This window comes from Schistocerca nitens, chromosome 2 (assembly GCF_023898315.1).
Source record: "Schistocerca nitens isolate TAMUIC-IGC-003100 chromosome 2, iqSchNite1.1, whole genome shotgun sequence".
Lineage (NCBI taxonomy): Eukaryota > Metazoa > Arthropoda > Insecta > Orthoptera > Acrididae > Schistocerca > Schistocerca nitens.
In genome coordinates, this window is record NC_064615.1 from 193,912,086 (window position 1) to 193,924,292 (window position 12,207).

Here is a 12,207-nt window from a genome sequence, read left to right on the forward strand (position 1 = left end):
TCCGCGTCATTCCCAGCGCAGAGGGCAGGGCCGTTTGGAAGCTGACCAAACGGCGCCCCGGCCTGTCTGGAATGCCAAAACGCGGGTGTCCGACGTGCTCCCGACGCCCCTTTAAACCCACGTCCTCCCACACATCCCAAAGCGACTGCGGGGTCAACGTCCGATTCCTCGTTTAGACTGGCCGCTCTTCCTGGACGGTGTGGCATGTTAACGAGGCCGGCAGAACACTTTCTTCGCACAGGGTGACAAATTACAACAGACTTAGTCCGTTCGCACGGACACCGATCACTGCCAACCCATGTTTGGCTTTCCAGCATGCTAATTGGCTCGGCATTACGAAATCATAATGCGACGTCTTGGTTTACGACGTTCTCCAGTGACGTCAAGTCTACACGGCAAAAGTCGTGCCCCAGCGTTGTGCTTCTGTGAAAACAAAGTGGGCCTACTAACTTATCGCTGTTTTCCAGATGACAGCACTAATCTACAGGGCTATTACAAATGATTGAAGCGATTTCATAAATTCACTGTAGCTCCATTCATTGACATATCGTCACGACACACTACAGATACGTAGAAAAACTCAAAGTTTTGTTCGGCTGAAGCCGCACTTCAGGTTTCTGCCGCCAGAGCGCTCGAGAGCGCAGTGAGACAAAATGGCGACAGGAGCCGAGAAAGCATATGTCGTGCTTGAAATGCACTCACATCAATCAGTCATAACAGTGCAACGACACTTCAGGACGAAGTTCAACAAAGATCCACCAACTGCTAACTCCATTCGGCGATGGTATGCGCAGTTTAAAGCTTCTGGATGCCTCTGTAAGGGGAAATCAACGGGTCGGCCTGCAGCGAGCGAAGAAACTGTTGAACGCGTGCGGGCAAGTTTCACGCGTAGCCCGCGGAAGTCTACGAATAAAGCAAGCAGGGAGCTAAACGTACCACAGCCGACGGTTTGGAAAATCTTACGGAAAAGGCTAAAGCAGAAGCCTTACCGTTTACAATTGCTACAAACCCTGACAGCCGATGACAAAGTCAAACGCTTTGAATTTTCGGCGCGGTTGCTCATGGAAGATGATGCGTTCAGCGCGAAACTTGTTTTCAGTGATGAAGCAAAATTTTTTCTTAATGGTGAAGTGTACAGACACAATGTGCGAATCTGGGCGGTAGAGAATCCTCACGCATTCGTGCAGCAAATTCGCAATTCACCAAAATGCTGCGCCGAGTGTGGGAGGAACTTGATTATCGGCTTGTCTGCCGAATCACTAAAGGGGCACATATCGAACATTTGTGAATGCCTAAAAAAACTGAGTTTTTGTATGTGTGTGCAAAGCATTGTGAAAATATCTCAAATAACAAAGTTATTGTAGAGCTGTGAAATCGCTTGAATCATTTGTAATAACTCTGTATACTATATCAACACAAAAATGTGGTTCGCACATTACTGAGGGACTAACCGTCATTCAGTATTCGTTAGTAGCCGTCTTTAGACTTTTAAGGGTCTTTTTGTAATTTACCTTCATTAATGGTCTACCATCTAGATAACTAATGGGGCTACACCAGCAACCCCTCCATACCTGGTAGTTTAAAGAATCAAGCTCCACAGTATGTATACAGGGTGTTACAAAAAGGTACAGCCAAACTTTCAGGAAACATTCCTCACACACAAATAAAGAAAAGATGTTATGTGGAGATGTGTCCGGAAACGCTTAATTTCCATGTTAGAGCTCATTTTAGTTTCGTCCACCTACGCTCAATGGAACACGTTATCATGATTTCATACGGGATACTCTACCTGTGCTGCTAGAACATGTGCCTTTACAAGTACGACACAACACGTGGTTCATGCACGATGCAGCTCCTGCACATTTCAGTCGAAGTGTTCGTACGCTTCTCAACAACAGATTCGGTGACCGATGGATTGGTGGAGGCGGACCAATTCCATGGCCTCCACGCTCTCCTGACCTCAACTTGACTTTCATTTATGGGGGCATTTGAAAGCTCTTGTCTACGCAACCCCGGTACCAAATGTATAGACTCTTCGTGCTCGTATTGTGGACGGCTGTGATACAATACGCCATTCTCCAGGGCTGCAACAGCGCATCAGAGATTCCATGCGACGGAGGGTGGATGCATGTATCCTTGCTAACGGAGGACATTTTGAACATTTCCTGTAACAAAGTGTTTGAAGTCACGCTGGTACGTTCTGTTGCTGTGTGTTTCCATTCCATGATTAATGTGATATGAAGAGAAGTAATAAAATGAGCTCTAACATGGAAAGTAAGCGTTCCCGGATACATGTCCACATAACATTTTCTTTGTTTGTGTGTGAGCAATGTTTCCTGAAAGTTTGGCCGTACCTTTTTGCAACACCCTGTATAACTTCAATCATACTGTAATCCTACAGTCTGGTGAAAGTGCTGGGAACAGCATATACCGTAAAATACATGGGAGTTTTTTCCTTTTTTTGGTCTTAGGGCGCACAGCTACAGTGGTCAATAGCGCCCAGACTAAATTATGAATGCACTGCGAGGTACATTGTTAAAACAGCAACTAAAAAGGACAACACTATAAAAGGCACATTAACAGGAAAGGGATTAAAAGAAAACAGCATAATCAAATGTCCTTAGACAAGCTTGTCATGTGGATAAAACGAGAAAAGCGAGCAGCTGCTCCTGAGTCATCCGATAAAATGGCATCCAGAGTACATGGCAGGCCAAGATCAAAGCGCAGTGTATTAAAATTCGGACAGGACGTTAAAATGTGGCGTACCGTCAGCAATTGCCCACATGGGTAGAACGGCGCCGGTGCAGCCGTAAGCAGATGGCGGTGGCTAAACCGGCAGTGTCCAATCCGTAACCGGGCCAGAACGACCCCCTTCCGCCGAGAAGTGGTTTCAAGGCCCGAAGCTTGTTTTCAGTAAGTGTAGACCAATCGGCATGCCACAGCGATAGAATGCGCCGACAAACGACCCTACTAAAATCAGATGAAGGCACACAACAAGAAGCTGTCCGAGGCTGGAGGACCGCAGCCTTGGCCGCGGCATCTGCAACTTCGTTCTCAGGGATACGGACATGGCCAGGAACCCACATAAAGGTAACCGGAGAACCGTCGTCCGCAAGCTGCTGAAGAGAGCGATGGATCCAGTGCACGAAAGGGTGAACCGGATACGGATCACCGAGGCTCTGGAAGGTGGAATGAGAGCAGATGACATAAGCAGTATGTCGGTGGCGGCAGATGTGAAGAACAGTCTGATAGAGGGCAAATAGCTCAGCTGTGAAGACCGAACAATGGCCATGGAGCCAGTATTTGAAACTGTGCGCCGCGACAATAACAGAACACCCGACACATGGGAGTAACTGTTCAGACCGAGCGAGGTGATGCAGTGGCTAAGCACACTAGACTGGCATTCGGGAGGACGACGGTTCAATCCCACATCCGGCCATTCTGATTTTGGTTTTCCGTGATTTCCCTAAATCACTCCAGGCAAATGCCGGGATGGTTCCTCTGAAAGGGCACGGCCGACTTCCCTAATCCGATGAGACCGATGACCTCGCTGTCTGGTCTCCTTCCCCGAAACAACCCAATCCCTAACTAATCAGAGCGACCTGAAGTGGAACGCCCACAAACAGTAGGAAAAGCAATTGCCAGAGATATTCATAGGAAGAATCATAAGAAAATTTAACTCACCCACGAAGGAAGTGTTTTACAAGGCGCTTACTCGACCGAACCTTCAGTACTCTACGTCAATCTAGGACCATTACCACGCAAGACTGATAGAAGAGATCGAGAAGATCCAGCGAAGAGCGACGCATTTCGTCACGGGATCATTTAATCTGCGCGAGAGCGTTACAGACGGTCTCAACAGAATACACTGGCAGACGCTGCAAGACAGGCGTTGTGACTCACGGAGAGGTTTTCTATTGAAATTTTGAGAGAGTACCTTCCGGAAAGAGTCGGACAACGTATTTCTTCTTCCAACTTATAAGTCGCGAAATGACCACAACGAGAAAATTCGAGAATTTAGAGCTAATACAGAGGCTTACCGACCATCATTCTTTCCACGAGACATTCACGTATGGCACAGGAAAGATGGACTGAGTGGTGCCAGAAGTGCCCTCCGCCACGCACCGTCAGGTGGCTTGCAGAGTACTGATGTAGATGAACTGCGTTCCGTGTTAAGAATAACTAGCTTTTCACGCATCTAAATGTTTATGCCGTCATATCTCCTGAATTGTCTGTCGCACAATGATATGATATAATTTTGCGAGACACCTTCAGTGGTGTATGTGGATACTCTTCGTAAAATTTGTTCCGAATAGAAGCAGTAAGAAAAAAAATGGTTCAAATGGCTCTGAGCACTATGGGACTTAACATCTGAGGTCATCAGTCCCCTAGAACTTAGAACTACTTAAACCTAACCCAGGACGTCACACACATCCATGCCCGAGGCAGGATTCGAACCTGCGACCGTAGCGGTCGCGCGGATCCAGACAAGCGCCTAGAACCGCTCGGCCACTCCGGCCGGCTCCAATTCCAATACTGGATGAATAAAGTCTGGGCAATTTGCGTGCCATGAGTTAGGCTGCCTGAAGATACACAGAGTGTTCGGAAATTCCGTTACGGACTTCTAGAACTTTTAGAGGGAAGTGAGTGAGTACATAATATTTTGAATAGGAACACATGTCCGGAAACTTACCTTTTCCGTTCTACGACGGTTTCAGTTCAGATATGTAACGCGTCCACGTCTGCTGAGGGAAACGGAAAAGTCTCAGAGTTGCCTGTCCTGGTATTTAATAGGCTAGATCGCCAGATTTAACTCCTATGGACTACTGTTTATGCGGTCGTAGGCCTTGGGAGAGCCAGTCATGACAAAACTCTACTATCTGGTGAACAAGATGTATGAGACAGGCGAAATTCCCTCAGACTTCAAGAAGAATATTATAATTCCAATCCCAAAGAAAGCAGGTGTTGACAGATGTGAAAATTACCGAACTATCAGTTTAATAAGTTATGGCTGCAAAATACTAACACGAATTCTTTACAGACGAATGGAAAAACTAGTAGAAGCCGACCTAGGGGAAGATCAGTTTGGATTCCGTAGGAATGTTGGAACACGTGAGGCAATACTGACCCTACGACTTATCTTAGAAGAAAGATTAAGGAAAGGCAAACCTACGTTTCTAGCATTTGTAGACTTAGAGAAGGCTTTTGACAATGTTGACTGGAATACCCTCTTTCAAATTCTGAAGGTGACAGGGGTAAAATACAGGGAGCGAAAGGTTATTTACAATTTGTACAGAAACCAGATGGCAGTTACAAGAGTCGAGGGACATGAAAGGGAAGCAGTGGTTGGGAAATTTGTTAACATCGAGTATAGATTTAAGTGTCACGAAGTCGTTTCTGGAAGTATTTGTATGGAGTGTAGCCATGTGTGGAAGTGAAACATGGACGATAAGTAGTTTGGACAGGAAGAGAATACAAGCTTTCGAAATGTGGTGCCACAGAAGAATGCTGAAGATTAGATGGGTATATCACATAACTAATGAGGTATTGAATAGAATTGGGGAGAAGAGTAGTTTGTGGCACAACTTGACAAGAAGAAGGGACCGGTTGGTAGGGCATGTTCTGAGGCATCAAGGGATCACAAATTTAGCATTGGAAGGCAGCGTGGAGGGTAAAAATTGTATAGGGAGACCAAGAGATGAATACATTAAACAGATTCAGAAGGATGCAGGTTGCAGTAAGTACTGGGAGATGAAGAAGCTTGCACAGGATAGGATAGCATGGAGAGCTGCATCAAACCGGTCTCAGGACTTAAGACCACAACAACAACAACAACAACAACATGCAGAGTTTAATTTACGAGGCTCCTGTAACGAGGGAGGAAGATCTGCTGGGACGAGTTGGGGGCCGCTGTATTAGAAACTGAAGACATACCAGGAAGGATGGAGAGACTGTACCAGAACATGCTTAATAAGTACGTCGTCTGTATCAACGTTGGAGGTCGCTACATCGAGCTGCAGTTGTAATGCATCAGTGCTGTTCTGTATGTACAGTACTCTGTGTTCTTTATTCTTTTCGAATAATATAAACACGTAATGTTCAATTGCTAATACAAACAAACGTGCTTAAGTGATAAATGGTTTTTTCGTCATGTTTCCTCTCAAACTGTTACTTAAGAATTGTTGCTACGACACGCCTAATTCGGTTCCTCAAGCAGAAGCGGACGAGTTAGACATTTGAGCTGAAGCCGTCTCAGAGGGGGAAACGGTACGTTACGTTACCGGACATGGTTCGTATTTAAAATATTATGTACTCACTCCCCTCCACAAGTTCTAGAAGCTCGTGACGGGAATTTCTGGACACCCTGTATACCCATTTTCTAACTTCTATACTTGATTTCTTGGGTAATATCTTTAACATATGATTATACTTCTTAATGAGTAATTTACGACAGCATTCTAAATGTTTGAATTCCGTCAATAATTATATGAAATACTGAAAATTAAATGCTGTTAGACAGGCATGCTGCAACTGGGACTATAAGACCATTTCATCCGTTTTGTAACACAGAATGTTCGGAAAGTCTCGATCCATTTCTAAGAAATAATGGATGCATTTACGTATTGTATGTATACATTTTAATAGTATTTCGACACGGCCTCAGTCCATTTCGAAGAATTTCTCCCATCGTTGAAGAGCAGACCTGAATACATTCTGAAGCATATTCTGTGAAACAGTCTACGCTGATTCCCATTCGAGCGCTTAGAAGGTGGAGATACATTGCTCTTGTGTTGTGCACCCTTGACTTTACTTACCCAGACTATTGCTGAACTTCTGCCTACCCATCTGTTCGCAAATCTTCGATTTAGATACTCCGTTACAAGGAGAGCAAGAAAGAAGGGTTGCTCCGTCTATTGGAACACACACGTCAGCAACGCCTTAATGCTGAAGCTGTATTACCAGGAACTGTTTCAAGATGATGTTGTTTTCAGTCCTGAGACTGGTTTGATGCAGCTCTCCATGCTACTCTATCCTGTGCAAGCTTCTCATCTCCCAGTACTTACTGCAGCCTACATCCTTCTGAATCTGCTGGGTGTATTCATCTCTTGGTCTCCCTCTACGATTTTTACCCTCCACGCTGCCCTCCAGTAACAAATTGGTGATCCCTTGATGCCTCAGAACATGTCCTACCAACCGATCCCTTCTTCTAGCCAAGTTGTGCCACAAACTCCTCTTCTCCCCAATTCTATTCAATACCTCCTCATTACTTATGTGATCTACCCATCTAATCTTCAGCATTCTTCTGTAGCACCACATTTCGAAAGCTTTTATTCTCTTCTTGTCCAAACTATTTATGGTCCACGTTTCACTTCCATACATGGCTACACTCCATACAAGTACTTTCAGTAAAGACTTCCTCACACTTAAATCCATACTCGATGTTAACAAATTTCTCTTCTTCACAAACGCTTTCCTTGCTATTGTCAGACTACATTTTATATATATTTCAACATATCAAGCTAGTAATTACTGTAATTGTGTTTCCTGCAACAACGATGGGTCCACAAACTTCAGTCTTTATGAGTCCAAGCCACAGATTTACTTTTGGTGTGTCTTTTCCATTTAGCGGTAGCGTTAAGTGACTAGTTACCCTATATGTGCCAGCTATGTTTGTTAACTTTTCCGCAGATACGGAATATGGCATCAGTAAACAAAATGTGATCCATGAGGTGTTTCTGAGTGCAACTTTAATCAAATTGTGATAAATAGGTTGACGAGCTGAGTAGTTTTCGTAGTCTAATTTGTATGCACATGAATGGGGTACGCTTTTTTCCTATAGGATAAAGTGTAAACTTCAAATAATGGTAATATTGTCAAGTGCAAGCCGTTCCCTAAAAAAGGATCAGACATTAGTATTTCTTTCGACTTCTCCATCTCGTTGAACAGTCCTTTATGGCACCGGAGGTCTCGCAGAGGGTGATTCACCGGCAAAGTTTCCAGTTGATTGCAACTTAATGCCAAGTAACCAGATTTTTTACATTTGCTGGTGTTCCGAGTGGACTCTTGTTGTCCATACAGGTAAGATAAACAACGCGATCATGTACTTAATAACAGTCACACGTTGTTCTACCGTAAGCATTCGTCTCGTTGAGAGAGAGAGAGAGAGAGAGAGAGAGAGAGAGAGAGACAGAGAGAGAGAGAGAGACACAGAGAGAGAGAGACAGAGAGAGACAGAGAGAGACACACAGAGAGAGAGAGAGAGAGAGAGAGAGACAGAGAGACAGAGAGAGAGAGAGAGAGAGAGAGAGAGAGAGAGAGGGGGGGGGGGGCGGGCACCTTAGCAAAGAAATGTATTATAATTAAATTTTATGTGTATGAATCCATTATTTCTTTGAAATAGATCCAGACTTTATGGCCACCTTATATAGATGGATGTATTTAAATAATTTTTGAAACAAACATCTGTGTCCTCTCCAATCAGCTCTTTCTTGGTTACTTCGGGCACCAGAGCTGGTTTCCTGTACCCAGTGTAAGAGGGAGGGAGGGAGGCGTCTTCAAACTGGAGACGACGACTTGGACTGCCAAATGAGTCTTCTGGATTGTATGAGGGGGTCCATGAAACTTCTCCATTCCTAGCGTTTCATCCAGAACAGCGCTGGACAACTTCAGAGGTACTCCAGCTTCCGCTGAGTTTTGCCGACTGAGTCGGGCCACGACCAACAGCTAATAACTCCGGTCGTGAAAGTTTTCATTCTATGACGACTTGGACCTTCCATAATCCCTCTAAATGGGTAGTGACCAGGACTTACTATGCTGGTTCGAGGGCGAGTGATTTTCCTAATATGGCAAGTATTTTCCAGCAGCTGTTGCAAATAAATTTTGAATAACCCTCGCAGGAAGAGCGGGAGGAGGAAGTGGCCAATAGTAATACCTGCCTTCAGCCCTTGAGTCTCATTGTGAGAAAGCCCTGACTGCTGAAAAATTTTCCGTGAAGGAGCGTGAAATCGATGGATTCTATCGGCAGACTTCCTAGCTGTGATTCGAGGGGTCTCCGGAACGAAGGTGCTGATTGGAGTGTTGCTATTTTTTGAGTTCGGAGATTTAGTGATATAACTGGGTGGGTGGGTTGGTACATGGATGTTAAAAAAAACATCTGTACCAAATCGATGAGTCATTACAATGCTGGAGGTGGCATCCGATCAGAGTGACTGGCTTGGCGAGATTTAACTGAATCCAATAAACTACATTAATTTTCGTGGAAACTTAAAGTGTAGGGTTCTTTTGAGGAACTGAGTATGAACTGTATTCCTGTTTTGTTTTTTCCGAAGTTACCGACTGAAGTTCTAGGAGCCAGCTGGAAGCTGTGTATTAAACTGTCTTCCAGTGTAACGGTCGGATCTCTGAATCTTTCTGAAAGTTGTTAGACAATTACAGTGTCAGGATTAATGACTTTGGCGTACTGGTAAGATTAATTCTGTCTCTCACGTCAAAACGACATCGGAGACAATTATTTAGACTGATCTGGCAGTGTTGCAGCGCTGTCAAGTTTTGTTTGAGAAATCAGCAACCAGTCACTTGTTCTCTCTTTTCCTCATATAAACAATAGATAATTTAGACTGCAGAAACATTTCTTCACAGATGTTTTCACAGGCAGTCTTTTACAGTAATTTATAGTGAGCTCGTGCTAATTAATGGACGAAGGTGTTCGTTAGACAAGGCCTTGTGTTAATAGTCTATATTATAGACATTCTCTTCTGTGGTACGACTTTGCACGACCCGACAAAAAAGTCAACGTGGGAGAGTACTAATCTACTAGAGAGACAAACTGATGATTTGACAAAATCTGTTTCACTGCGATAGGGAAACAATAAAAAATGTAAAGGTTAGGAAGTTAGTCAAATCACCTTAAAATAAAATATAACTTATTTGTGCTTTTCAGCCCTACCTCCGACAACCAGTATTACAACAAATTCAAGTCGGAAAAAAGATGACAAAGCTGTGGGTCACTGAACTCTAAAATCAGCCTTATAACGCCTGGGAATCGACGACTGCGTTGTTCTAATACATTTTTTCAGACTCACGTGCAAAGTTACACAGATATAAGTTCGAGATTGGAACTAATTAAAAATCTGAGAATTACTCCTCCTGCCGAGCCACGCCCATTCAACGTAATCTGCAGACTGCATTTCGCTACACTGTGATGAACCAACACAATAGAGACTTAATTACCTGACATCATTTAGATGGAACGTCAATCATCGCAACAAAAGAAAAAAAACTTAGATGTATATGGATAGTAATGCAGTTGATCTTAATGAGCGAAGCGTGTGCTTCACTGATGAGGCGACTGCAGTAAGGTTCTAACACCCTAGGTAGGAAGGTGAGTCACGTTACATCCGGGTTTAGTTTTCATATCACACGCTACTCGCGGTCATGTCTATGTCACAGGAAAAAGGATATCTGATTTTGATAAAAAGAAATTAATTACAAACAGACATTTTCATTAATATACTCATGCGCTAAGTCTGTCACCCAAATCAAGAAGCAAGTTTCCCACCAAGCAGCTTTCACGGGAACAAAAATTTTTATTTTCAGTATTTTACTTGATTAATTGACCATATTAAATATTTAAAACGCTTCAGGTGTATGAAACCTAACTGGTAAGGCATGACGTGTGGTCGGGCCCCATAGTGAGCGAGGACTGGCATTCCTACTACAACTGTTGATATTTTTAACAATACCGGGAATCCGATACATCGATATTTAAAATAGTATCGTCTTCCCTCGATATACAGAAAAGTTATCGATATATCGAGTGACAGGATATCGACGTACCGAACAAAAAAATATCGGTTGCACGTTCTAAATATACTGCAGTTTTAAGCTGTATATTTAACTATCGCTTTATTATTAGATATTCTAAACATTAACTAATAGCCTGCTTATCCCCGTTTGAGCAAGAACTGAAAGGAAAATTTTCAAAGAACTTCCGGCAATTCAGCCAGGTAACACTTCCAGCGACCGCCGATATTTCGGCGGGAGAACACTCCGCCATTTTCAAGGCAAACTGCAACGAACATGCAAATGAAGCAGGAAAGATAACACACACACACACACACACACACACACACACACACACACACACACACACACACACACACACACACACACACACACACAGAGAGAGAGAGAGAGAGAGAGAGAGAGAGAGAGAGAGAGAGAAAGAAAACACTAGTGCCACCAAAGATGACCAGAGTCAGAGGTATCGATACTGAGACTACGAATTCGCAGGTGAGGTACCACTGACTCTGTCCCTCTTTTTTGACAAGGGAGAGAGCCGGATTCCAAACAGAGTTTAAACAGAAACCTCCATCCCTGTTAACGAGGTTGCTCTCTAATTTAATCTCAACTGCCTCCTTAATAACAGTGTTCCAATAGCTGGACGTGCATGCCAATATCTCGCTGTTGTTGTATAACATGGGGTGACCAGTATCCAAGCAATGTTCGGCAATAGCAGATCTACTTGGCTGCTGTAATCGTGTGTGCCGTTTATGCTCGGTACAGTGATCCTCCACGGTCCTGATAGTTTGACCAATATATGCCATACCGCAGCTACAAGGAATACGAAATACACCCGCCTTACGCAGACCAAGATCATCCTTAACGGAACTCAAAAGCGCTCTTATTTTAGATGGAGGTCGGAAAACACATTTCACGTCGTATTTCCGTAAAATACGACCGATCTTGCTGGAAACGCTTCCTACGTAAGGCAAAAGGGCAGTAGGCTTAGGTGTCGACTCAGAATTATCATCAGTCACCTGATGCACAGTAGGTCGATAGCGCAACGCACGTTCAATCTGTCTGTCACTATAACGATTTTGACGAAACGTAGCTTCAAGATGGACAGCTCAGCTGTCCAAGTCTCAGCATCGGAAACGACATGTGCCCTGTGTCCCATCTTGAAGCTACGTTTCGTCAAAATCGTTATAGTGACAGACAGATTGAACGTGCGTTGCGCTATCGACCTACTGTGCATCAGGTGACTGATGATAATTCTGAGTCGACACCTAAGTCTACTGCCCTTTTGTCTTACGTAGGAAGAGTTTCCAACAAGATCGGTCGTATTTTACGGAAATACGACGTGAAATGTGTTTTCCGATCTCCACCTAAAATTAAGAGTTCTTCTGAGTTCTGTTAAGGATGATC